Here is a 25468-nt window from a genome sequence, read left to right as displayed (position 1 = left end):
CTCAAAGATGGGGGGCGTGTCCACCACCAGGATGGTCCTCCCATTCCGCATGCCTGTTGCCCTCTGACACTTTCTGGTCACTGCCTGGGCCCCCAGCTTGGACTCAGACATGGGCTGGTAGAGGATGCTGTTCCCGGTGGCACTTTTCCCGCTGCCGATTTTGCCTACCAAAATCATCCTCAACGGGGAGGAGGGTTCAAAGCTCTGATGTTCTATCTCACCTGTAAAGAAAAAAAAAAAAAAAAAAGAATTTTCTGGGTTTTACTAAGTTTGTGATTCTTTTTTAAAGTTTTTATTTTATCTTGGAGTATATTTGATGATGGGCTTCCCAGTTGATGCTAGCGGGAAAGAACCCGCCTGCCAATGCCGGAGACATGGAACACAGGTTTGATCCCTGGGTTGGGAAGGTTCCCTGGAGGAGGACATGGCAAGCTGCTGTAATATACTCGCCTGGAAAAGCCGATGGACAGAGGAGCCCGGTGGGCTGCTGTCCATGGGGTTGCAGAGTTGGACATGACATAGTGACTAAACAACAACAAACAACAACAAGAGTTGGCAAGGGTGATGCTGTGCCAAGAGCTAAAAGTTTCAAGAGATGAAGAGTGAGAATCCAAGGACTTCTGGAGTTCTTATGAACCCAAGTGAATTAGGTTCATTCTAGGCTTCTAAAATCTGTTATTTTGTTCCTTTTACTCTGTGTTGGTTCTTCCCTTACTTAAGTATTCTGAAAAAAATTTTTTTTAAAAAACAGGATTACTAAATCTCTATGGGGAACTTTTCCTCCTTTCAGCTGAGCACAGGCAGGGAAAGATATCATTTCCACAATCTGGTTCCAAATCCACTGACTTCTGACTTGAAGTTTTGTTTCCACATGTCCCATACGTCACCACAGGGGTCAGGATGTCATGCTTGGGTGTGTAGGGTGTGATGACAGTAGGGAAGAGAAAGAACGTGATAGCTGCCTTTTTCTCCTGCAGTTTAAAGTAGCTGGGTTTCTCTCTGTCTCAGTGTTTGAGGTCACAGAGTGGAGGAGGGATGACAGTAACTGTCTCCTGGTGTCCAGAGCTCTTGAGAATTTGGAGGGTTTCTTACCTTCAGTCATGGTTCCATATCTGCTCCTCTGCAGTCCTTCCATTCACTTCAAGAATAAAAAGAGGGAAGGAATAAAAGCAAGTGTCCTTATAGGAGTTGATAAGACCTGAGAACACCTCCAATTCAGACAGCTGAGAGCAATTATCCTTAGATGAGCCATTTCCATTGATAATTTTCTAACATATTTCATTTTTAAATATCCATATATAACTTTAAGCAAGCCAGGTGATGCTAAGTTATGTTAACACAGTGAACTCTTGCTTTTCTTCCTCATTCTACAGGAAAGCCAGAAATGTTTGAATATGCATCAGTTGATTATCTCTCTTCAAACTGAAAAGGCATGAAATAAAGAAAGCCTTCTATGGATTAAGAAGCAAGACTTTTACTTATTATTATTATTGGAATCAAAGCAAGCTTGCTAGACTAGAGAATAAAAGTTGCCTTGATGTGAATGACAGTGGTTTGTTTGACCTACTGGGCATTTCCTGTCCCAGAAACTCTTTGTATCAGATGGACATCCCAGTGGCAAAGAGGAAAGTACATTGTAACTTCCAGTGGGAGTGTGGAATTGGGGTCCAGGGCTCCTTTGAGGATAGACATGAGAGAGAGAAGGGGAAGAGGCCAAAACACGGTCACCACCTCCTTCCCTCTGAGCAGCTAGGGGAAGAGAAACTGGTGCCCTGACTGAGGGACAGCAGCAACATTTGGGACAAATCCAGGAGAAAGTAATTTCCTGCTCTGTTTTAAATCAAATGTTTTTCCTTGTGGGTCTCCCAATAACAACTTAAGAAAAATCCCAGTAGACATAAGCAGAAATTGGTAAAAGCATGGAGATAAATGTTTCATTCAGATGAGGCATACTATTGCACCATTCTTGGTGCTAGAAAAGGTAAGCATGCATTGGAAAAGGCAAGCATGTAATCTGCAATTATAATTAAGATGAACTCTGAGCCTATGGGCTTCCTTCATAGCTCAATCAGTAAAGAATGGGATTGCAATGCAGGAGAACTGGGTTCAATTCCTGGGTTTTGAAGATCCCCTGGAGAAGGGAATGGTTACCCACTCCAGTATTCTTGCCTGGAGAATCCCATGGGCAGAGGCGTCTGGCAGGCTACAGTCAATGAGGTCACAAGAGTTGGGCAAAACTTAGCAAATAAACCACCACCACTGAGCCTATATTTTATTTATTCAGTTTTAAAGATTATGTAGTTATGAAACAAACATTTTAAGGAGAGAAATAAATACACTGAGGTGATTGGAGCCATGAAATTAAAAGACACTTACTCCTTGGAAGAAAAGTTATCATCAACCTAGATAGCATATTCAAAAGCAGAGACATTACTTTGCCGACTAAGGTCCGTCTAGTCAAGGCTATGGTTTTTCCTGTGGTCATGTATGGATGTAAGAGTTGGATTATGAAGAAGGCTGAGCACTGAAAAATTGATGCTTTTGAACTATGGTGTTGGAGAAGACTCTTGAGAGTCCCTTGGACTGCAAGGAGATCCCACCAGTCCATTCTAAAAGAGATCAGTCCTGGGTGTCCTTTGGAAGGAATGATGCTAAAGCTGAAACTACAGTACTTTGGCCACCTCATGCAAAGAGTTGACTCATTGGAAAAGACTCTGATGCTGGGAGGGATTGATGCTGGGAGGGAGGAGGAGAAGGGGACGACAGAGTAAGAGATGGCTGGATGGCATCACTGACTAGATGGACGTGAGTTTGGGTGAACTCTGGGAGTTGATGATGGACAGGGAGGCCTGGTGTGCTGCAATTCATGGGGATGCAAATCGTCAGACATGACTGAGCCACTGAACTGAACTGAACTGAACTGAATGAAACAAGTTCCATGATGTGCAATGAACAAATCTGAGTCTTTTGGCATTTTTATTACTGCTGTTCAGTTTGATTAAAAAAGTTAAAACTTTACACATATAGTTTCATTTATTTATTTTTTGACTACCTCAACCCCAAGTCTCATTCTCCCTCTCCCTTACAGGCAAACAATATTCTGAGAAGTTATGTGTCTACCTCATTTGTGTATTTACACTTGTACATACACATCTATCTATAGTTAAGATACAATACCTTTTATTTTAATCTTTTACAGAAGTGACATTATTTATGTAACATTTTATCCAGTTCTTTCTTAACAAACATTTGGTGTTCCAAATGCATCTTTGTTACTACCAACAGTAGTGCTATGACCAACGTGACAATCTCTCTGGAAAATCCAGCTTCCACCTGACTAGATGTTGCCAAATCAAAATAAAAAATCTGCTGGCTTTTGTACTCTGCTTTTCTACTCATCTGATATTCTCTGGAAAAAGTCAAATCAGGGCTTTAATCTTCTGCATTTGAAAGGGATGTTTCAGTTAAACCCCCTCTGATAGCTCTCTAGCTTGCCTAACAGGTTCCCTGGACCTCTTACAGCTTGTGAATTGCTTACAGCCCCCCAACTGCAAGAGGCACAAAGCTTAAAGCATCTTAAAGATACAGAACCTTTTCTAAAGAGTTAAAAATCATATTGGTGATGGGTTTTCACTGTTGACTCAATGATTGCTGCCAGGCCTCCATATTCTTTATCTTTTAGGCACCTGGGAGGATGTTAATCAATGTAAATGGGATATGGAAAAAGATATATAGTAGTTCTGATGTTAGCAACACTAGACTTTTGAGTTAATTACTTCTCTTTGTTATATATCACTGCACTCCTCTTGTGTCCTTGCTATGTAAGAATGTAATTTTATTTAGTGCTTTCTGAGAGTGGCACCAGACCTTGGGAAGATCAACACAAGTAACTCTTCTGGTTGACAAACCCTTATCAGAAAAAAGGCTGTAAAATGTTAATTGGCCCTTTTTGGCCAGAAGATGATGTAAATCACCTAAGACTTGTGTATACAATTAGGTATGCAGAGAAAAAAGCCTGGTTTTGATAAGAGTCTGGGCTGCTAACACTGCATAATTTTGTATTACCCATTGATCTCTATGTACAATCAAAAAAAAGTATAAAAGGCCTTTCTAGTCAATAGGGGCTGGAGCCAGTCACTGGACTGGTTTCCCCCGTGTCTCTCTCTCTTTTTCTCCCTCTCCCTCCTTTTCCTCTTTACTTTAATTTCAGGCTGAATTCCCATCTGGGGCGCTGAGGCTCGCCAAGTCTACTTATTTGCCCTGGCTGTTAAGACCCGCGTGAAAGGGAGCCTAAGGCGAGGCACCCTTAGATATTCAAGCGAGTGCCGGTGGCCCAACATAGATGGTGCAAGTTCCTTGTCTGGAATTTTATTGGTCTTCCACGTAATCCAAGTTATTCAGCCCTCTTTCTCCACTTAATTTTCCTACTACACTATTGTTTCTTAATCTAATCTTATATTAATAAACAAATAAGTTTTTCTCACACCAATGCCGTCCCCACTTCGAATTCCCTGCATCCACCGGGGCTGGACCCCGGCAGGTTCTCTTCATGTGGAGCCCTAGGAATGGATTCATGCAGCAGGCTTCTTTGGGAGGTGGTGCTTCTCAGGGACGGGGCAGGAGTGGTATGGGTGAAGTTACGAAGGTAAAACTTAAGATGATCACTCTACCTAGTTGTGAGGTTCAGTTTTCTCATCTGTCAAATTGTTGTTCAGTCACTCAGTCCTGTCCGGTTCTTTGGGACCCCGTGGACTGCAACATGCCAGGCTTTCCAGTCCTCCACTATCTCCCGAAGTTTGTTCAATTTGTGATCAATGAGTCCGAGATGCTGTTTAACCATTTCATCTCCTGCTGCCCCATCTCCTTTTGCCTTCAGTCTTTCCCAGTATCTGAGAATATTAGTGAAGCTTTATGAATTGCTGTGAAGCTTAATGAAAATCAAAAGAGCTGAGAAGTAGGGAACTAGACATAAAAGACTGCAGGGCTGTGGAAAGCGATGGGTGGAAACACGAAGTGAGTGGTTCCCAAATCTGCTTGGTTCCCACTGGGAACCTACTGTTGTCCATAATGCTCTCCACCAGCTCACGGTTTCACTGTCAGAAGACCCCAGAAGCATGGAACCGGTTCAAGGCCCCACCAGAAATCCGTAGCCGGCAAAGCCAGGTATGGAACAGGTTAGGGTCGAGCCCTCCTCCTTTCCAGAAACTCCACAGAGCTGGGAGCCAGAGAGCCACTGTTCTTTGCCTTTTGTCTCTTGGGGTTAGGGTGTCTGTTCTTAGGAGGTGTGCATGTGTGATTTCTGAGGCGTGATACGCCATTCTCTTCGGTGTATCCTTGAGCAATTTCACCAGCACATGGAAGAACAGATCTTAGATGTTTTCAGACGTAAGTCAAGGGATATACACGATTTATCTCTATTTTTGAAGTAAAAAGGAGTGCCTAAACTTCATGGGATAAAGTATGAAAGGAAATACAAAATAAACAAAAATTGGGCCAAGAATGAGACTGAATGTAAAGGTATAAAAATAATTATGACCCAAAATAATAAAAACAAAATACTACATCATTTGGGAAGATATTTAAAAGAGGCAAAAGACAAATTTAGAAGAAAAAATCTCAAAATATTTGATTGCTGGAATAAGCAAATACTTATTCACTTGTATAGAAAAGACATCATTGTCACTATCATATTAAGGCTCCCAGGGCAGAAAATAATAATAATAATAATAATAATAATGACCTAATGTCTTACACAACAATAAAGTAAAAACGGATCAAAGACCTAAATGTAAGGCCCAGAAGTATAAAACTCTTAGAGGAAAACATAGGCAGAACACTCTGACATAAATCGCAACAAGATCTTTTTTGACACACCTCTTAGAGTAATGAAAATAAAAACAAAATAAACAAATGGGACCTAATTAAATGCAAAAGCTTTTGCATAGAAAAGGAATCCATAAATGAAATGAAAGGGCTACCCTCAGAATGGAAGAAAATATTTTCAAATGAAGCAACTAACAAAAGATTAAACTCCAAGATATACAAACAGCTCATGCAACTGTATATCAATAAATCAAGTAACTCAATCAAAGAAAATTGGTAGAAGACCTACACAGACATTTCTGCAAAGAAAACATATAGATGACCAGCAACACAAGAAGCATGTTCAGCACCACTAATTATTCAGGAAATGCAAATCAAAACCACAATGAGGTATCAGCTCACACTGATCAGAATGGCCATCATAAAAAAGAAGTCTGGAAACAATAAGTGTTGAAGAGGGTGTGGAGAAAAGGGAACCTTCCTACACTGTTGGTGGGAATGTAAACTGGCACAGTCACTATGGAGAAGAGTATGGAGGTACCTCGCAAAACTAAAAATAGAGCTATCATATGACCCAGAAATCCTACCCCTGTGCCTGATTTGGACAAAGCCATGATTCTAAAAGATACATACAACCCAATGTTCATTGCAGCACTGTTTACAATAAGCAGGACAGGGAAGCAATCTACATGTTCATCAGCAAAGGAATGGATAAAGAAGATATGGTACATATATACAATGGGATGTTACTCAGCCATAGAAAGAAATGAAATAGTGCCATTTGCAGAGACATGGATAGACCTAGAGACTGTCACATAGAGTGAAGTAAGTCAGAAAAACAAATACTGTATAATATCAATATATGGAATCTAAAAAAGTCATGCAGATGAATTTATTAGCAAAGCAGAAATAGGGACACAGATGTAGAGAACAAACTTATGGATACCAAGGGTGGATGGGGGAGTAGGATGAATTGGGAAATTGGGATTGAAATATACACACTACTATGTATGAAATAGACAACTAATGAGAATCTACAGTATAGCACAGGGACTCTACTCAATGCTCTGTGGTGACCTAAATAGGAAGGAAATCTATTAGAGATGGGGTGTATGTATACATGAAGGAGGAAACAGAACAGGGTCTCTCTTGAGGGTGGGACTCCATCTTGGGCTGGCCTGTGGACTTTGAGCTATATGCCCAGTATCTATGGAAATGACATACCAACTCGAAAACCACACCCCCAGAAGGAAGAGCCCCAGGACTCTCTGTCACCTAAAAGAATACCCTAATTATCTGTGTTACCCAATAGAATCATACTTTCTATTATGCTTATTGGGGTATGATCACAGGCCTATTGATAACTGTCCACTGTTAACTACCTAGGCTTAAGGCATATGATCACGGGTTAACTTTGATTGTATCTTTCTTTTTCCTTTGTTCAGACTAGTTTCAGGGAACTTTATACACTTAGGGTATATAAACTTCTCACAAAACTGGTCAGGGTCCTTGGCTAAGGGGAGACTCTGCCTTGGGCCCGCCGGTGTAATAAACTACACTGCACTATCTGCATCATCCTTCTGAGTGAGTTTGTTTCCTGGAACGCATGGCTACAACATACATACAAGTGATTCACTTTGCTGCACAGCAGAAACCAACAACACAACATTGTAAAGCAACTATATTCCAATAAAATTAAAAAAAATAAATTCAAAAAAACTTTTTTAAAAAGTGAGTTTTAGATCATAGTCTAGCTCTGGATTCCCCACGGATTTGCAGGTATTCCTCTTCTAGGGAATTCAATCCACATGATATTCACTGGAATGAGTAGTGGCTTCTGTCCAGCCAGGCAGATGAATATTGTGCATAAATACTGAATACTGTACAATACTGAATATGGTACAAGACTATGTAAGAGGGTATGCACTGTTTGAAATCTGCTCAAAAATCTGATCATGGCCAAAAACAACTCTCAGAAGTAAGCCAAAGATGAACCTCTTTGGGTAAAATAACAGTTGATCCAGGCAGCAGGGCATGAAAATATGAAAGAAACTTCAGCAACACACAATCAAAGAATGATCATAAAGAGAAGACAAAAGGTGAGAGAAGACATACCTAGTTGGTATGAATTTACATATACACTTAAATAGATAGTTTTTGAGAAGTTATTATATTTTGATCTTGTGTCTGGTGACTCAGTGGTAAAGAATCTGCCTGCCAATGCAGGAGATGTGGATTTGATTCCTGGGCTGGGAAGAGCCCCTGGAGGAGGAAATGGCAACCCACTCCTGCATTCTTGACTGGGAAATTCCATGGACAGAGGAGCCTGGTGGGCTACAGTCCATAGCATTGCAAAGAGTCAGACACGACTGAGCAACTAGACAACAACAACTCCTCAAGGAAACTTCCTATAGGTAAATAAAATATAGGTTGCAGTTTTGATTTGCCAACTTTTGCCCTTAGAGAGTCACTGCAAATAGCTGTGAAAAGAAGAGAGGCAAAAAACAAAGGAGAAAAGGAAAGATATAAGCATCTGAATGCAGAGTTCCAAAGAAGAGCAAGAAGAGATAAGAAAGCCTTCTTCAGCGATCAATGCAAAGAAATAGAGGAAAACAACAGAATGGGAAAGACTAGAGATCTCTTCAAGAAAATTAGAGATACCAAGGGAACATTTCGTGAAAAGATGGGCTCAATAAAGGACAGAAATGGTCTGGACCTAACAGAAGCAGAAGATATTAAGAAGAGGTGCAAGATAAAACAGAAGAACTGTACAAAAAAGATCTTCATGACCCGGATAATCACGATGGTGTGATCACTCACCTAGAGCCAGACATCTTGGAATGTGAAGTCAAGTGGGCCTTAGAAAGCATCACTATGAACAAAGCTAGTGGAGGTGATGGAATTCCAGTTGAGCTATTTCAAATCCTGAAAGATGATGCTGTGAAAGTGCTGCATTCAATATGCCAGCAAATTTGGAAAACTCAGCAGTGGCCACAGGACTGGAAAAGGTCAGTTTTCATTTCAATCCCAAAGAAAGGCAATGCCAAAGAATGCTCAGACTACCGCACAAATGCACTCATCTCACATGCTAGCAAAGTAATGCTCAAAATTCTCCAAGCCAGGCATCAGCAGTACATGAACCGTGAACTCCATGATGTTCAAGCTGGTTTTAGAAAAGGCAGAGGAACCAGAGATCAAATTGCCAACATCTGCTGGATCATCGAAAAGGCAAGAGGGTTCCAGAAACACATCTATTTCTGCTTTATTGACTATGCCAAAGCCTTTGACTGTGTGGATCACAATAAATTGTGGAAAATTCTGAAAGAGATGGGAATACCAGACCACCTGACCTGCTTCATGAGAAACCTGTTTGCAGGTCAGGAAGCAGCAGTTAGAACTGGGCATGGAACAACAGACTGGTTCCAAATAGGAAAAGAAGTACGTCAAGGCTGTATATTGTCACCCTGCTTATTTAATTTCTATGCAGAGTACATCTTGAGAAATGTTGGACTGGAAGAAACACAAGCTGGAATCAAGATTGCTGGGAGAAATATCAAGAACCTCAGATATGCAGATGACACCACCCTTATGGCAGAAAGTGAAGAGGAACTAAAAAGCCTCTTGATGAAAGTGAAAGAGGAGAGTGAAAAAGTTGGCCTAAAGCTCAACATTCAGAAAAGGAATATCATGGCATCCGGTCCCATCACTTCATGGGAAATCGATGGGGAAACAGTGGAAACAGCGTCAGACTTTCTTTTGAGGGGCTCCCAAATCACTGCAGATGGTGACTGCAGCCATGAAATTAAAAGACGCTTACTCCTTGGAAGAAAAGTTATGACCAACCTAGATAGCATATTCACAAGCAGAGACATTACTTTGCCGACTAAGGTCCGTCTAGTCAAGGCTATGGTTTTTCCAGTAATCATGTATGGACGTGAGAGTTGGACTGCGCTGAAGAATTGATGCTTTTGAACTGTGGTGTTGGAGAAGACTCTTGAGAGTCCCTTGGACTGCAAGGAGATCCAATAGTCCATTCTAAGGGAGATCAGCCATGGGATTTCTTTGGAAGGAATGATGCTAAAGCTGAAACTCCAGTACTTTGTCCACCTCATGTGAAGAGTTGGCTCATTGGAAAAAACTCTGATGCTAGGAGGGATTGGGGCAGGAGGAAAAGGGGACGACTGAGGATGAGATGACTGGATGGCATCACGGACTCGATGGACATGAGTCTGAGTGAACTCTGGGGGTTGGTGATGGACAGGGAGGCCTGGCGTGCTGCGATTTATGAGGTCTCAAAGAGTCGGACACAACTGAGCGACTGAACTAAACTGAGGCTCTCAGTAGATTATTTTCCTCTTCAAATAAAAGGCTGTTAGTGATAATTATCCTTCATACCTCATCAGGTAGTTTTCATCATAAAATATTAACCAATAAACCTCTGTCATCCAGAACTGGTCCCTATTTGACAACTTAAGGGGCCTCTGCCTTTTCCTCCAGATACTCTTTCACCAAAGAAAGTTGGGAGGCCATCGGGGCAGCCGTGAGGGCTGCCTGGAGTACCACACCCCTGTTTGGGATCACAGCTGCACCCCCTGTCAGCTCTGTAATCCTGGGAACCTGTTTAATCTAAGTGTTAAATCTCTTCTGCAGAAGTGAGATCAATACTATAGTACTGTCCTCATAGGCTGTCAGAGAAATAAGAGGAGACCATCTCCCTTCCCTCCCTCCCCATTTCCCTCTTCCTCTCCTCTCTTTAAACCTGCTGTCTAATAACCTCCATCCGTGTTCCCTAATGCCTTCTCCCTGGTAAATCATGCTCCCTCTAATACACTATCTGATACCCTCTACGTCCCCTTCTGTTTATTCATTTTACTTTGGGAACAGACCTGCAGGTTAGTCAAAGAACTTAATATCTCACAGCAGGGCGGGGGTACAGATCCAGGTGAAGTGCTAGCCCCAGGCGTCTTGCTGCTTCACCCCAGCATTGTCACCTCTAGGCTTCTCTCTGTTCAGTCTTGAGTGAGCCCTTTCCCCTACTACTCAGAGCTCACACCTGGGGGCAAACATGCATTGTGAGATGTGTTCTTACCATAGGCATTTCCTTCATCTCTTGCCACCTTCTGTCTTCCCATAATTAACTGAAAGAGTCCCAGACACTATTTGTTCATTCATTCATTCATTCATCAAATAGGTGTAACTGCCTACAATATGTCTGGCCAAGTCCAAAGAGCTGGTGACCCCACTCATAGTTCCTCCTCTCCCCTGAGCATTGGAATTTAGGGAAGACATTGGAGGAGACTTATCTGAGTTGGGATGATGCTGTGAGAACCCCTGGTGAGCTCGACTTTGTCTTCATAGGATCTCCAAATGCAAAGAAAGAGGGGAAATGATAACATTCCATGCCAATGAGTAAGCTTTTGGTTCAGTTCAATCGCTCAGTCGTGTTGGACTCTTTGCAACCCCATGGGCTGCAGCGTGCCAGGCCTCCTTATTCATCACCAACTCCTGCAGCTTACTCCAACTCAAGTTCATCACATCAGTGATGCCATCCTTTGTCGTCCCCTTTTCCTCCTGTCTACAATCTTTCCCTGCATCAAGGTCTTTTCCAATGAGTCAGTCCTTCACATCAGGTGGCCAAAGGATTGGAGTTTCAGCTTCAGCATCAGTCCTTCCAATGAATATTCAGGACTGATTTCCTTTAGGATAGACTGGTTGGATCTCCTTACAGTCCAAGGGACTCTCAAGAGTCTTCTCCAACACCTCAATTCAAAAGCATTAATTTGGTGCTCAGCTTTCTTTATAGTCCAACTCTCACATCCATACATGACTACTGGAAAAACCATAGCTTTCACTAGATGGACCTTTGTTGACAAAGTAATGTCTCTGCTTTGTTATGTGCTGTCTAGTTTGTTCATAGCTTTTCTTCCAAGGAGGAAGCATCCTTAATTTCATGGCTGCAGTCACCATCTGCTGTGATCTTTGCAGCCCCCTAAAATAAAGTCTCTCACTGCTTCCATTTTTTCCCCATTTATTTGCCATGAAATGATGGGACTGGATGCCATGATCTTAGTTTTCTGAATGCTGAGCTTTAAGGCTACTTTTTCACTCTCCTCTTTCACTTTCATCAAGAGACTTTTCATTTCTTCTTTAATTTCTGCCATAAATGTGGTATATTCTGCGTATCTGAGGTTATTGATATTTCTCCTGGAAATCTTGATTCCAGCTTGTGCTTCATCCAGCCCAGCATTTCTCATGATGTATTCTGCATATAAGTTAAAGAAGCAAGGTGACAATATACAGCCTTGATGTACTCCTTTCTGGATTTGGAATCAGTCTGTTGTTCCATGCCAGTTGTAACTGTTGCTTCTTGACCTGCATACAGATTTCTCAGGAGACAGGTCAGGGGGTCTGGTATCCCCATCTCTTTACGAATTTTCCACAGTTTGTTGTAAGGTTTCAATTCAGTTCAGTCGCTCAGTCATGTCCGACTCTTTGAGACCCCATGAACTGCAGTATACCAGGCCTCCCTGTCCATCACCATCTTCCGGAGTTCGCTCAGACTCATGTCCATCGAGTCCGTGATGCCATCCAGCCATCTCATCTTCGGTCGTCCCCTTCTTCTGCCCCCAAACCCTCCCAGCATCAGAGTCTTTTCCAATGAGTCAACTCTTCTCATGAGGTGGCCAAAGTATTGGAATTTCAGCTTTAGCATCATTCCTTCCAAAGAAATCCCAGGGCTGATCTCCTTTAGAATGGACTGGTTGGATCTCCTTATAGTCCAAGGGACTCTCAAGAGTCTTTTCCAACACCACAGTTCAAAAGCATCAATTCTTCAGTGCTCAGCCTTCTTCACAGTCCAATTCTCACATCCATACATGACCACAGGAAAAACCATAGTCTTGACGGACCTTAGTTGGCAAAGTAATGTCTCTGCTTGTGAATATGCTATCTAGGTTGGTCATAACTTTTCTTCCAAGGAGTAAGCGTCTTTTAATTTCATGGCTGCAGTCACCATCTGCAGTGATTTTGGAGCCCCTCAAAAGAAAGTCTGATGCTGTTTCCACTGTTTCCCCATCTATTTCCCATGAAGTGATGAGACCAGATGCCATGACCTTCGTTTTCTGAATGTTGAGCTTTAGGCCAACTTTTTCGCTCTCCTCTTTCACTGTCATCAAGAGGCTTTTTAGTTCCTCTTCACTTTCTGCCATAAGGGTGGTGTCATCTGCATATCTGAGGTTATTGATATTTCTCCCGGCAATCTCGATTCCAGCTTGTGTTTCTTCCAGTCCAGCTTTTCTCATGATGTACCCTGCATATAAGTTAAATAAGCAGGGTGACAATATACAGCCTTGACATACTCCTTTTCCTATTTGGAACCAGTCTGTTGTTCCATGTCCAGTTCTAACTGCTGCTTCCTGACCTGCATACAGATTTATCAGGAGGCAGGTCAGGTGGTCTGGTATTCTCATCTCTTTCAGAATTTTCCACAGTTTATTGTGATTCACACAGTCAAAGGCTTTGGCATAGTCAATAAAGCAGAAATAGATGTTTTTTCTGGAACTCTCTTGTAGATATTAGTTTTTCCAAGTGGTTCTATATCAGTGACATAAGCTGTAGAAATAAGTTTCACCAGGAGATTGAGCAGCTAGATGGGTTGGGGTGCTATGGAAAACCATGAGAAGAAGAAAGTTTGGGGTACTCTTTCTGCCCCCTTCTGATGCCTATGTCAGAAGCTTTCTCTATCTCCTTTATACTTTAATGAAACTTTATTACACAAAAGCTCTGACCGATCAAGCCTCGTCTTTGCTCCGGATTGAATTCTTCTCCTCCGGGGGCCAAGAATCCTGGCGTCGTGATTCAACAACAACCTTTCATCTTGGGGGCTCGACCAGGATCCTTCAAGACAAGATGGGAGCTAACAATTCCAGCCTCACTCCTTTGAACTGTATCCTGAAAAACTGGGATAGATTTGATCCCCAGGGCTTAAAGAAGACACACGTGGTCTTCCTGTGTGATACTGCATGGCCACGGTATCCATTGGAGGATGGTGAATGGTGGCCAGTTGGAAGGTCTCTTAAGTATAATACTGTTTTACAATTAGATCGCTTCTGTAAGGAACAAGGGAAGTGAGAAGAAGTAGCATATGTGTTGCCCTTTTTCTCTCTGCAAAATATGCCAGACATGTCCTAAGGGTATAGATTTGGGCGTGAAACTTCAGGTCCCTTCTGTCCTCCCACTTTGCCCCTGTACCCGGGGCTCCAAGCTGAGCAAACTGAAAACCAGAGAACCCGCCCCCCCCCCCCCCGCCCCTTAAAAGGGTTGCCTTTGTCTCAGTGGAAATCCAAACTGAGATTCAAACTGCACACTTGGAAGTCCAAACAACTCCTGTCTCAGTACGACCTTAGACTACTCTGGTTTCAGTAGAAACTCAGACCATCGAAATAAGAGATGAGATGGAGGACAGGAGACAAAGAGAAAAGTAAAAAGAAAAACAGGTTTCTCCAGTCTATCCCTGGGATCATATGTGCAGAGCAGCCGGAGAGACTGAGGAACAGCCACACAAACTGTTGCCTCTTCATGAAACACCCACCGGGAGAAATAATCAGTCTATGAGAGTTAATAAGCCTTTTTCTTATCAAGAAATACAAAGAATCAAGGAGGATCTAGAAGACTATTTAGAGGACCCAGAAAGATATATTAGAGCTTTTGAAGGTGTTACTCTGCTTTATGACCTTACTTGGAAGGATGTGATGTATATCTTGGGACAAATGCTGACTCCTGACTCAAAGACTCGAATTTTGGGAAAAGCAGTTGCTTATGGAGATGAATGACTTGGTAATGAATCAGTAGGGGAGAGGGAAGACAAGATAGCGGCCCTCCCCACTGGGAATCAGGCGGTCCCAACTATAGAACCAGACTGGGACTACAACACAGCTAAAGGAAGATGGGATCAGAGTCATTTTGTCAGATGTATTCTTGAAGGACTCAGGCAGGTGCGTTCTAAGCCTTTAAACTATAGCAAATTGGCAGACATAGAACGGGAGGAGAAGGAAGCGCCTGGCAAATTCCTAGAGAGATTCACTGAGATTGATCCTAAAAGTGAAGAAGGAAAAGTGATCTTAAAAGATAGATTTCTCATTCAGTTGGCTCTAGATATCTGCCATAAGCTACAAAAATGGGCGTATGGACAAAATCAGTCTTTAGATACTCTGTTACAACTGGCTCAGACTGTCTATTATGGTAGAGAATATGAGGAAAAGAAAGAAAGGCAAAGAAAGACAAAGGAAAAGGCGGAAGCCTTCGCAATGGCTATGAAAAACGCTCTTAAACAGCTGGAGAAAAATGCCCAGAGGGACCCAGGTGAAAAGGGATGGGCTTGCTATTCCTGTGGAAAGGAGGGCTACCTCAAGCGGGATTGCCCTCAGGCATCTAAGCCGCCCCCCGGCTGCATGTCTGGTCTGCAAAGGACCACACTGGAAGAGAGACTGCCCTCAGAGGTGTAGGTCTCCGGGGTCAGACTCTCAAGACAATCAGGACTGAAGGTGTCCGGGGGTCCCCACACAAGCTCCCTTCCTAATTACACCTGAGGAACCCCAGGTATTAATAATTGTGGGGGGCCAATCCGTCGATTTCCTTTTAGATACTGGGGCAACTTACTCTGTGCTTACTGAAGCCCCTGTCCCACATTCTTCGCGATCCGCTTCTGTAATGGGACTGTCTGGATGAGCCAAAAGGTATTTCAGTTTTTCTTTATCTTGCAACTGGGATTCTGTGCTATTTTCACACGAATTTCTGATTGTGCTAGAATCTCCCTCACCCCTTTTGGGGAGGGATATACTGAGCAAGGTCCATGCCTCTGTTTTTATGAATATGGAGCCCTCCCTTTCTCTTCCTCTAGTTGAACAAAATGTAAATCCTAGAGTATGGGCTGATGGAAAATCTGTGGGTCGAGCACAAAATGCTATTCCTGTAGTTGTCAAGCTCAAAGACCCACACTTATTTCCACATAAGAAGCAGTATCCTCTGAAGCCTGAGGTTAAGGAAGGGTTAAAACCCATCATCGAAAATTTAAAGGAACAGGGACTATTAATTCCCTTAACAGTCCTTGCAACACTCCTATTTTGGGTATAAAGAAATCAAATGGTAAATGTTGACTAGTTCAAGATTTACGTATAATAAATGAGGCTGCAGTTCCTTTACACCCCGTGGTGCCTAATCCTTATACTCTATTGTCTGAAATTCCTGAACAAGCCAAATATTTCTCAGTAATTGATTTAAAAGATGCCTTCTATTCAGTGCCTTTGGCAGAGGAAAGTCAATTTCTATTTGCCTTTGAAGACCCTACGCAGCCAGCTTCTCAATTAACCTGGACAGTTTTGCCCCAGGGATTTCGTGTCAGTCCTCACTTATTTGGACAAAGTTTGTCACGGGATCTCCAAAACTTTAATAGCTCTGAAGCGGTGGTGTTACAATATGTAGATGATATTTTGCTCTGTGCTGAGACAGAGGAAGCTTGTTCGCGAGCCTCAGAAGATTTCTTAAACTTTCTGGCAGGCTGTGGTTACAAGGCATCAAGAGAAAAGGCTCAGCTTTGTCAACAATCAGTTAGATATCTGGGCGTAATCATATCAGAAGGGACTAGGGACATAGGCCCTGAGAAAATTAAGCCTATACTAAATCATCCCCTACCTATGACTTTAAGACAATTGAGAGGATTTTGGGGAATCACAGGAACTTGCCAAACCTTTATATAGCTGAAACTCAGCAGGCCCAAACTGACAAACTGGTTTGGCCACCAGAAACTCAAAAGGCTAAAAGGTTCTTCAGACTGCTCTCCTGCAAGCTCCTGCTCTGTCTGAGCTTGCCCACAGGGTCAGAATTTAATTTGTTTGTCACTGAAAGGAAAGGGTGGCCTTGGGAGCTTTGACACAACCCCGAGGGCCTCGCCAGCAACCTATTTCTTATCTAAGCAGAGAATTAGATATAATTTCACGTGGGTGGCCCCACTGCCTAAGAGTAATTGGGGCAGTGGCTTTTTTAGCACCTGAAGCTTTAAAAATAATTAATGGATGAAACCTTACTGTACTGACTTTTCATGATGTGAGTGGAATCTTAAATTCTAAGGTTAATATTTGGATGACAGACAGTAGGCTTCTTAAATAACAGTCATTGTTGTTAAAAGGACAAGTAACTAAGCTTAAAGTTTGTGGAAATTTAAATCCTGCCACTTTCCTTCCTGAGAAGGAAAGTGAAACACCTGATCATGTTTGTTCTCAATTCCTAACTTTATGCAGCTCAGGAAGATCTAATGGATACCCCATTAGAGAATCCTGACATGGAAATATTTAGAGATGCCAGTTCTTTTGTTCGGGATGGAAAGCGTAAAGCAGGTTATGCTGTGGTGACTGCTGAACAGGTTTTGGAAGCAAAATCTCTTCCCCATCTGGATGTATCCTGGAGAGGACTGGGAAATTTATTTTACTCATGTTCCAAAAGCTAATGAATATTCTTGCTCACAAGTTTGGGTAGATACTTTTACTGGATGGACTGAGGCTTCTCTCTGTCGTAGTGAACAGGCTAAGGAGGTTATAAAGATTCTCTTCATCAGTGGAAGGCTTCCCATGGTGGACATCTCCACTTCAAGGAAAGGACTTTCTCCAAGTCTGTGGATACCTTCGACAACAATCACATGCGATGCCTCTTCTTCATCTGATGACATCTACCAACCCTAAAATGGACTGGTGCAACAATTTGCACTTTAACTTTGGACATAATGTGACTTTTAATTTTGACTATGTTGCCTTACATCTGTAACTGTGTAACTGGATTTGTTTCTAGCTGCATGAAAGCTTTTAAGTTACAAATGGTTGCTCAAACTCCTGCTACTGCTGCACCTTCCTCCAACTACTATTTGGGGCCCCTGGATCAGATATCCTCAATATGAGGATTAGGAGAATATGTTGCCTCTCCAATTTAGGGAACAATGCCCCTTCTCAGCTCGGAAGCAGTTATGGAACGAGAATGACGCCCCCTTTCCCTAGGCAACATAATTCTCCTAAAAGAAAAGGGAGGCATGAGAGAGTCATTTCCTAGGCAGGTTGACAATAAGTCTAGGGGTCCCCAAGGAGAGAAGGGTCTGGAATTCTCAAGGAGGAAGAAAGGAAAAACTTTATTTCCTTCTCTACATTCCTAAGGATTATTTAACAATAATGCATTCTGCCTGAGGACAGTCTCTGGATTAAATCTTCTGGCTAATTCTGTTATCTTAAAATGTAGATTATGGGAGTAGGTCTGGTGAGGTCTGTACAACCTCCAGACATTCTTTGGATTCATTGGAGAGTATATAAACTCATTGCCAACGCTAACAAGCGGGTACTCTCTGCCCTCTTCTGATGCCTATGTCAGAAGCTTTCTCTATCTCCTTTATACTTTAATAAAACTTTATTACACACACACACACAAAAAAAAAGTTTGCTCACTGACTTAGAACCTATGTTAGGATTGCTGGCCTGGGAGACAAACAGAAAGAAAACTGGAAAAAAGACATATTTCCCAAACTGATCTCAAGAGCTTCTGCTCTCAGAAAACCACATAGTTTGGCTTATCCTGATATGTCTAAGTATGGGGAGATTGGGATGTTGCCCGCTGGCTCTTTATGTTCTTGCCCTCAAACCTGAGGCTTCTCAAAGTAATGTGATTACACTCAAACATCATCTAATATAATTAAACATTCCATGATCGTTTGCCTGATCCTTTGAGCACCTGCATCCCAGAGCACAGTCTCTCCTCAGCCTGCTTCTCCAGCCTCATTTCCAGTGAATCCCCTCCACAGTCAGCCATTCCAGTGGCAGAAGATTTCAGTGCCTTTCCCAACCCACCTCATGCTTTCCCTTCTAGGACCCTTCATCCCACCCCACATTTCTGACGGAATCCTGCCTGTGCTTTACCGTCCATTTCAAACTCTACCTCTTCATGTCACCCACCTGGTTCCAATAGGTGATTGTGTTCAGCCTGCATTGGCTCCAACAATGAAGGAAAAGTAAAGGGAGAGGCTGGCTCAATAATCCCTTTCTGGCCAAAGGACTCAGAGGACAAGTTTGTCTAGAACTCAAGCCAAAACTGCTCATGTTTCTGCAGTAACTCTCCTACTGCCCACCCCATCAAAGCTTTCAGTAAAGTTTACCCTGGGGCAAATCACATGATATGGTTAGCTATTTTGTGTCTCAGTTCAGTTCAGTTCAGTCTCTCAGTCGTGTCCAACTCTGCGACCCCATGAATCGCAGCACACCAGGCCTCCCTGTCCATCACCATCTCCCAGAGTTCACTCAGACTCACGTCCATCGAGTCGGTGATGCCATCCAGCCATATCATGCTCTGTTGTCCCCTTTTCCTCCTGCCCCCAATCCCTCCAAGCATCAGAGTCTTTTCCAATGAGTCAACTCTTCACATGAGGTGGCCAAAGTACTGGAGTTTCAGCTTTAGCATCATTCTTTCCAAAGAACACCCAAGGCTGATCTCCTTCAGAATGGACTGGTTGGATCTCCTTGCAGTCCAAGAGACTCTCAAGAGTCTTCTCTAACACCACAGTTCAAAAGCATCAATTCTTTGGTGCTCAGCTTTCTTCACAGTCCAACTCTCACATCCATAGATGACCACAGGAAAAACCATAGCCTTGACTAGATGGACATTTGTTGGCAAAATAATGTCTCTGCTTTTGAATATGTTATCTAGGTTGGTCATAACTTTCCTTCCTAGACATCAACAAACTCCCATAATTGACATCAGAGCAGAAATGAAGAAACAGCCACAAGATTCAAACCCAAGAAGAAGGCTAGCTAAAGCAAGAGGTCCTCATCTAAAATGAAAATGAAAGAGTGCTACAGGTAATCCATAGAACTCTTGAGTAGGTCACTGGAATTTCCATATAGTTTGAAATGCAGGCTAAAATCAACTTAAAATAATTTTTAAGAAGGAAGTAGTTCAGTTCAGTTCAGTCACTTAGTTGTGTCCCACTCTTTGTGACCCCATGAATCACAGCATGCCAGGCCTCCCTGTCCATCACCAATTCCCAGAGTCTACCCAAACCCCTGTCCATCGAGTCAGTGATGCCATCCAGCCATCTCACCCTCTGTTGTCCCCTTCTCCTCCTGTCCCCAATCCTTCCCAGTATTAGGGTCTTTTACAACGAGTCAACTCTTCACATGAGGTGGCCAAAGTATTGGGGTTTCAGCTTCAATATCAGTAAGCTCCTTCTGAAATCTGGGGTGACAAATTGGTCTTAATTATTGTAAAAGATGTTGATTCCTGTATTCTGAATACTCTGAAAATTCTAAGTTCATGTAGCTCAGTGCCTCTCAAATCTGTTGTTTTTTAGAATTAATTGAATATTCTTTAAAAATGTCAATTCTGGGGGGATCGTGCTCAGAAATTCTGATTTATGAATCCAGTGTATCTGATATCATCAGTCCACACATCAGAGTTTGGAAATGAGCCGTTTATTCAGACCCCTTCATTGTACAGATGATAAAACTGAGGTGTTCTTACAGCAAGGGTGGGAGAGACTTGAATTAGGGAGCCAATGTGTCAGGGGTCATAAGGATGAGGGGTTGAAGACCTGGTTCCTAACCTCTTTAGTCTCTTGAGGGTCCCTTAATGTGGATAGAGGGGAGAAGGGGAATCTGGGGCGAGGTTGAATTCTGATGGTTTCCTGACTCAGCACACTGTAACTTGCTCTGAAGTTAGATGGCTTTGGGGCCACAGGAAAGATCTTCTGCCTGTGCTGAACGTGCAGTTTGAGCAACGTTGAATGTCTTTTAAAATGCATTTTACTCCTAGAAATGGTTCCAGTTCACACTTTTCTTAATGTATGTGGGAAGTGTGGAAGGAGACAGACATGTGGGCCCTCCAGACTGGGGACCATGCTCATAAACGTTTTTTGAACTTCTATTGGAAACTTTGAACATCTTCACAAATCCAGATGCCCCATCTTAATGGGTCTGGCTGTTCCTGAAAGGTGCCTGGTGGAGCCCGGGTGCTCAGACAGTAAATGCTCTCAGAACCATGCTCCTTCTGGTTGGTTGTAGCTCCAGTTCCATGCAGGGCTCGCCTTTCCTGGTGACAGGCTCTCACCAGTGATCCAAGAAAGCCCTGATCTCTGCTTTATTTTAGGTTGTGAGTTGGGCACCCTGTTTCCTTCCACTGTGCATAGAGGAAGTCTTTGAGACTCAGAGCCCCGGAAAGCCCAGAGAGAGGGTTACGTGGTGATGACGTAAGTAAACAGGAGCATTCTTTGTAGGCTTAAAGCGTTTCTCTTACAAAACCTCCCTCCTGTTGTGACTAATGTGCTGTACTCTCCAGCAGGGCCCACTGAAACCAAATATCTTGTAGGACCCCGAGGCCCGAGTCTCCTTCTAGAATAGCTTAGTGATCTAAACGTCAATTACTTCTTACCCTGTGGCATTTTCTCCATATAAAATAAGTCCAGAGTGCCTCCTGCCCCAGAACAAAGAATATGATATTTACTTCTGGTTAAGTTGGAGAAATATTCAAAAACCTTCAGCTTCTACACTGACAAGAATTGCACAGAATGAAAATATAACTTCTCTGTGTCAAAGGATGGTTGAAGCAAGGAAGCACTGAGGAACTGAATTCTGGATATAAAAGAGCCTTTTGTAAGTGTGGAGAGAGCCAAGGAGTCTTCTATACCTAGGGTGCTTGGTCTGGATACAAATATTTGCAGGTGTTGGCTTGTCATAGACACTATTTGCAAAGTGGAGGCAAAATTAGATGATTATTTTACAACAACATGGGCTGTTGAAATAGATTGGAATCCATATGATCCTAAGAGAAACACTAAATTCTCTAACTTGAAAATTCCTTCCTTTCCCATCACAGTATTTTTTTTTTTTTTTCCTAAGAAAGCATCAGTGGAGAAGGGCCAAGAAAATAATGAGAAATTCGTCTATCCTATTAGGCCCTGCTAGTGAAGTCAAACCACTTAAAATTGGAGTCATACCTTTCTCAGCTCTAATGTTGGTTAGATTATATATATATATATGAGATTGCTATGCATAGTATGAGTCAGGAGTGAAATTAATCAATTTAATGTGGTGCATTCTCATTTCAACTCAAGTTTTGGAGCCAGTGATGTGATCACTGTAATCAGTAGACAGATAGATTAACTTGAACTATCCAGAAAATAAGCAAACCAGGGGAAACATAAGCTTTCAGTTCAGTTCATTTCAGTCACTCAGTCGTGTCCGACTCTTTGCAACCCCATGAATCACAGCACGCCAGGCTTCCCTGTCCATCACCACTTCCTGGAGTCCACACAAACCCATGTCCATTGAGTCGGTGATGCCATCCAAACATCTCATCCTGTCATCCCCTTCTCCTCCTGCCCTCAATCTTTCCCAGCATCAGGTCTTTTCCAATGAGTCACCTCTTCGAATCAGGTAGCCAAAGTATTGGAGTTTCAGCTTCAACATCAGGCTTTCCAATGAACACCCAGGACTGATCTCCTTTAGGATGGACTGGATCTCCTTGCAGTCCAAGGTTCTCTCAAGAGTCTTGTCCAACATCACAGTTCAAAAGCATTAATTCTTCCATGCTCAACTTTCTTTATAGTCCAGATCTCAAATGCATATAAGACCACTTGAAAAACCATAGTCTTGACTAGACAGACCTTTGTTGGTGAAGTAATGTCTCTGCTTTTCAATATGCTGTCTAGACATGTCATAGCTTTCCTTCCAAAGAGTAAGCATCTTTTAATTTCATGGCTTCAATCATCATCTGCATAGATTTTGATGTCCCCCCGAAAATAAGGTCAGCCACTGTTTCCACTGTTCCTCATCTATTTGCCATGAAGTGATGGGGCCGGATGCCATGATCTTAGTTTTCTGATGTTGAGCTTTTAGCCAACTTTTTCACTATCCTCCTTCACTTTCATCAAGAGCCTCTTTATTTTTTTTTCACTTTCTCCCATAAGGGTGGTGTCATCTGCATATCTGAGGTTATTGATATTTCTCCCAGCAATCTTGATTCCAGCTGTGCTTCTTCCAGCCCAGTGTTTCTCATGATGTACTCTGCATAGAAGTTAATAAGCAGGGTGGCAATATACAGCCTTGACATACTCCTTTTCCTATTTGGAACCATTCCATTGTTCCATGTCCAGTTCTAACTGTTGCTTCCTGATCTGCATACAGATTTCTCAAGAGGCAGGTCAGATGGTCTGGTATTCCCATCTCTTTCAGAATTTTCCACAGTTTATTGTGATCCACACAGTTAAAGGCTTTGGCATAATCAATAAAGCAGAAATAGATGTTTTTCTGGAACTCTCTTGCTTTCTCCATGATCCAAATTGTGTTGGCAATTTGATCTCTGGCTCCTTTGCCTTTTCTCAAACAGCTTGAACATGTGGAAGTTCACAGTTCACGTGTTGCTGAAGCCTGGCTTGGAGATTTTAAGCATTACTTTACTAGCGTGTGAGGTGAGTGCATTTGTGTGGTAGTTTGAGCATTCTTTGGCATTGCCTTTCTTTGGGATTGCAATGAAAACTGACCTTTTCCAGTCCTGTGGCCACTGCTGAGTTTTCCAAATTTGCTGGCATATTCAAAGCAGCACTTTCACAGCATCATCTTTCAGGATTTTAAATAGCTCCACTGGAATTCCATCACCTCGACTGGAATTCCATAGCTTTCTTCATTGTAATACTTCCTAAGGCCACTTGACTTCATATTCCAGGATGTCTGGTTCTAGGTGAGTGATTACATCATCGTGATTATCTGGGTCGTCAAAATGTTTCTTGTACAGTTCTGTGTATTCTTGCCACCTCTTCTTAATTTCTTCTTCTGTTAGATCCATACCATTTCTGTCCTTTATTGAGCCCATCTTTGCATGAAATGTTCCCTACCTATTGTTCCCTATTGGTATCCTAATTTTCTTGAAAAGAAGTCTAGTCTTTCCCATTCTGTTGTTTTCCTCTATTTCTTTGAATTGATCGATCAGGAAGTCTTTCTTATCTCTCTATGCTATTCCTTGGAATTCTGCACTCAGATGGGTATATCTTTTCTTTTCCCCTTTGTTTTCACTTCCCTTCTTTCCACAGCTATTTGTAAGGCTTCCTCAGAGGGTCATTTTGCTTTTTTGCATTTCTTTCTCCTGGGGATGGTCTTGATTCCTGTCTCCTGTACAATGTTGTGAACCTCTATCATAGTTCATCAGGCGCTCTGTTTATCAGATCTGGTCCCTTAAATCTATTTCTCCTTTCCACTGTATAGTCATAAGGGATTTGATTTAGGTCATACCTGAATGGTCTAGTGGTTTTCTCCACTTTATTCAATTTCATTCTGAATTTGGCAATAAAGAGTTCAGGATCTGAGCCACAGTCAGATCCCAGTCTTGTTTTTGCTGATTGTATAGAGCTTCTCCATCTTTGGCTGCAAAGAATATAATCAATCTGATTTCTGTGTTGACCATCTGGTGATGTCCACATGTAGAGTCTTCTCTTGTGTTCTTGGAAGAGGGTGTTTGCTATGACCAGTGCGTTCTCTTGGCAAAACTCTATTAGCCTTTTCCCTGCTTCATTCTGTACTCCAATGCCAAATTTGCCTGTTGCTCCAGGTGTTTCTTGACTTCCTGCTTTTGCATTCCAGTCCCCTATAATGAAAAGGACATCTTTTGGGGGGTGTTACTTCTAGAAGGTCTTGAAGGTTTTCATAGAACCGTTCATCTTCAGCTTCTTCAGTGTCAGTGGTCGGGGCATAGACTTGGATTACCATGGTATTGAATGGTTTGCCTTGGAAACGAACAGAGATCATTCTGTTGTTTTTGAGATTGCATCCAAATACTGCATTTCAGACTCTTTCTTTGACTATGATGGCTACTCCATTTCTTCTAAGGGATTCCTACCCATAGTAGTAGATATAATGGTCATCTGAGTTAAATTTACCCATTCCAGTCTATCTTAGGTTGCTGATTCCTAGAATGTCAGTTCACTCTTGCCATCTCCTGTTTGACCACTTCCAATCTGCCCTGATTCATGGACCTACATTCCAGGTTCCTATGTAATACTGCTCTTTACAGCATCAGACTTTGCTTCTATCACCAGTCCCATCCACAACTGGGTGTTGTTTTTGCTTTGGCTCCATCCCTTCATTCTTTCTGGAGTTATTTCTCCACTGATCTCCAGTATCATTTTGTGTACCTACCGACCTGGGGAACTCAGCTTTCAGTGTCCTATCTTTTTGCTTTTTCATACTGTTCATGGGGTTCTCAATGCAAAAATGATGAAGTGGTTTGCCATTCCCTCCTTCAGTGGACCACATTCTATCAGACCTCTCCACCATGACCCGTCAGTCTTTGGTGGCCCAAACAGCATGGCTTAGTTTCATTGAGTTAGACAAGGCTGTGGTCCATGTGATCAGATTGGCTAGTCGTCTGTGATTATGATTTCAGTGTGTCTGCCCTCTAATGCCGTCTCGCAACACTTACCATCTTACTTGGGTTTCTCTCACCTTGGACATGGGTTATCTCTTCATGGCTGCTCCAGCAAAGCGCAGCCGCTGCTCCTTACCTTGGACGAGGGGTATCTCCTCATGGCCGCCCCTCCTGACCTTGAATGTTGAGTAGCTCCTCTTGGCCCTCC

At 42.5% G+C, this 25468-nt stretch overlaps 1 protein-coding gene and 1 pseudogene across 1 annotated transcript in view; both read right to left on the bottom strand.

The window, feature by feature from the left end:
• The window catches only part of LOC120877598, a 2359-nt pseudogene extending 925 nt beyond the window's left edge, over positions 1–1434 (bottom strand).
• LOC120877906 (GTPase IMAP family member 1-like) overlaps positions 1–25468 on the bottom strand; it is a 597608-nt gene that overhangs the window by 438474 nt on the left and 133666 nt on the right. The window lies entirely within an intron of this gene.

This window comes from Oryx dammah, unplaced genomic scaffold (assembly GCF_014754425.2).
Source record: "Oryx dammah isolate SB20612 unplaced genomic scaffold, SCBI_Odam_1.1 HiC_scaffold_18, whole genome shotgun sequence".
Classification (NCBI taxonomy): domain Eukaryota; kingdom Metazoa; phylum Chordata; class Mammalia; order Artiodactyla; family Bovidae; genus Oryx; species Oryx dammah.
Note: the sequence above shows the minus strand (reverse complement) of the source record. Positions and strands in the feature narration are given on the sequence as shown.